The following is a 3,069-nucleotide window of genomic DNA, read 5'->3' as shown; positions in this document are numbered from 1 at the left end:
TGATTCAAGCCATAGATCGATAGAGGAACCCAACACCGACATTGTTGAGGCAGTCAAGAGAACATGCTTCATGGAGACACCGCTATGAGATGATAATGGTGGGGGATGAAGATGCCCACAACCAAGAGGAGGAATACCAGTGCCAGATGTAGATCCTCGCCCGTGAGGAAAGCCTCCAACATCAACAAACGGAGCTCGATGCCCTCATCCGTAAATTCAACAGAGTCTACAATGACATCGAGCAACAACGCTTTGAGGCTGAAAAGGCCTTGAGCACGAAAGGTCTAAGACTAGCTCACCCAAGGGAGCAACGAAGCCTAGTACTTCCTCAACCCTGGACAAAACATGGCTGTTGTGGCCATGATGCTCTAGTCCACCCCCAAGCCGGTCGAGTTGGAGGCAAGAACGATGTACCAGGACCTTCGCGACCTGGTGGAGAGGGTCATCTTACAAAAGGCCAAGATTGACCGGCAGACGCCTACCGACAGGGACAGTTTCGGCACCTGCTCCACATCAACTTGGAGCATGGAGGCTCTACCCTCCAAATCCATGGAGTCGTGGGTTCCCATGAAAAATCGGCTCGGAAACATCTGTGATGCCCGCAAATTCTCAACAACCATTGAGGGGCATGATGTTGTGTAGTAGTCGTGTGCGAGTGAAGCCCCATTGTGACTGGGTCAGGACCGCGCGCCTTCGGGCATGTGAAAGTCTCCTAGAGGGGGGGTGAATAGGGCGAATCAGAAATTTATAAACTTAAGCACAACTACAAGCCGAGTTAGCGTTAGAAATGTAAATGAGTCCGCGAGAGAGGGTGAAAAACAAATCGCAAGCAAACAAAGAGTGAGACACAAGGATTTGTTTTACCGAGGTTCGGTTCTTGCAAACCTACTCCCCGTTGAGGTGGTCACAAAGACTGGGTCTCTTTCAACCCTTTCCCTCTCTCAAACGGTCACTTAGACCGAGTGAGCTTCTCTTCTCAATCAAACGGAACACAAAGTTCCCGCAAGGACCACCACACAATTGGTGTCTCTTGCCTCGGTTACAATTGAGTTGATCACAAGAAGAATGAGAAAGAAAAGAAGCAATCCAAGTGCAAGAGCTCAAATGAACACAAATGTCGCTCTCTCTAGTCACTATTTGATTTGGAGTGATTTCGGACTTGGGAGAGGGTTTGATCTCTTTGGTTGTGTCTACAATTGAATGCTATAGCTCTTGTAATGTGTAGAAAGTTGGAAAACTTGGATGCCATTGAATGTGGGGTGGTTGGGGTATTTATAGCCCCAACCACCAAAAGTGGTCGTTGGAAGGCTGTCTGTCGCATGGCGCACCGGACAGTCCGGTGCGCCACCGGACACTGTCCGGTGCGCCAGCCACGTCAGCCGGCCGTTAGGGTTCGACCGTTGGAGCTCTGACTGGTGGGGCCTCTGTGCTGTCCGGTGGTGCACCGGTCAGGTCCCGTAGACATGCATAATTGTAAGTGCAAAGGTTACTTAGAATTGAACCAATAAATATTTTCATAAGATATGCATGGATTGTTTCTGTATTTTTAATATTTTGGACCACGATTGCACCACATGTTTTGTTTTTGCAAATTCTTTTGTAAATTCTTTTCAAAGTCCTTTTGCAAATAGTCAAAGGTAGATCAATAAGATTTTGAGAAGCATTTTCAAGATTTGAAATTTTCTCCCCCTGTTTCAAAATGCTTTTCCTTTGACTTAAACAAAAACTCCCCTTAATAAAATCCTCCTCTTAGTGTTCAAGAGGGTTTTAAGATACCAATTTTGAAAAATCACCATTTTGAAAAAAAACTCTTCTTAATTAAAATTTTTGAAATTGGTGGTGGTGCGGTCCTTTTGCTTTGGGCTAATACCTTCTCCCCCTTTGGCATGAATCGCCAAAAACGGATACTTGAGTGAAATATAAGCCCTTATAACTACTTTCTCCCCCTTTGGCGAACACAATATGAGTTAAGATTATACCAAAGTTGGAGAGTTGCTCGAAGCGACGACGAAGGGTGAGTTATGGAGTGGAGTGGAAGCCTTTGTCTTCGCCGAAGACTCCAATTCCCTTTCAATCTATGACTTGATTTGAAATACACTTGAAAACACATTAGTCATAGCACATGAAAGTGATATGATCAAAGGTATATTTATGAGCTATGTGTGCAAAACATTAAAAGAAATTCCTAGAATCAAGAATATTTAGCTCATGCCTAAGTTTGTTAAAAGTTTGTTCATCTAGTGGCTAGGTAAAGATATCGGCTAATTGTTCCTTGGTGTTAATATATGCAATCTCGATATCTCTCTTTTGTTGGTGATCCCTTAAGAAATGATACCGAATGGCTATGTGTTTAGTGCGGCTATGCTCAACGGGATTATCCGCCATGCGGATTGCACTCTTGTTTTCACATAGAAGAGGAACTTTGGTTAAATTGTAACCATAGTCCCTAAGGGTTTGCCTCATCCAAAGCAATTGCGCTCAACAATGGCCTGTGGCAATATACTCGGCTTCGGCGGTAGAAAGAGCGACAGAATTTTGCTTCTTTGAAGCCCAAGACACCAGAGACCTTCCCAAGAACTGGCAAGTCCCCGATGTGCTCTTTCTATTAATTTTACACCCTGCCCAATCGGCATCCGAATAACCAATTAAATCAAATGTGGATCCCCGAGGGTACCAAAGCCCAAACTTAGGAGTATAAACTAAATATCTCAAGATTCGTTTTACGGCCGTAAGGTGAGCTTCCTTAGGGTCGGCTTGGAATCTTGCACACATGCATACGAAAAGCATTATATCCGGTCGTGAAGCACATAAATAGAGTAAAGAACCTATCATCGACTGGTATACCTTTTGATCTACGGATTTACCTGCCGTGTCGAGGTCGAGATGCCCATTGGTTCGCATGGGTGTCTTGATAGGTTTGGCATCCTTCATCCTAAACTTGTTTAGAATGTCTTGAATGTACTTCGTTTGGCAAATGAAGGTGCCCTCTTGGAGTTGCTTCACTTGAAATCCCAAGAAGTACTTCAACTCCCCCATCATCGACATCTCGAATTTTTGTGTCATGATCCT

This window comes from Zea mays, chromosome 2, assembly GCF_902167145.1.
Source record: "Zea mays cultivar B73 chromosome 2, Zm-B73-REFERENCE-NAM-5.0, whole genome shotgun sequence".
In the NCBI taxonomy this organism is placed as follows: Eukaryota; Viridiplantae; Streptophyta; class Magnoliopsida; order Poales; family Poaceae; genus Zea; species Zea mays.
This window is presented reverse-complemented; position numbering follows the sequence as displayed.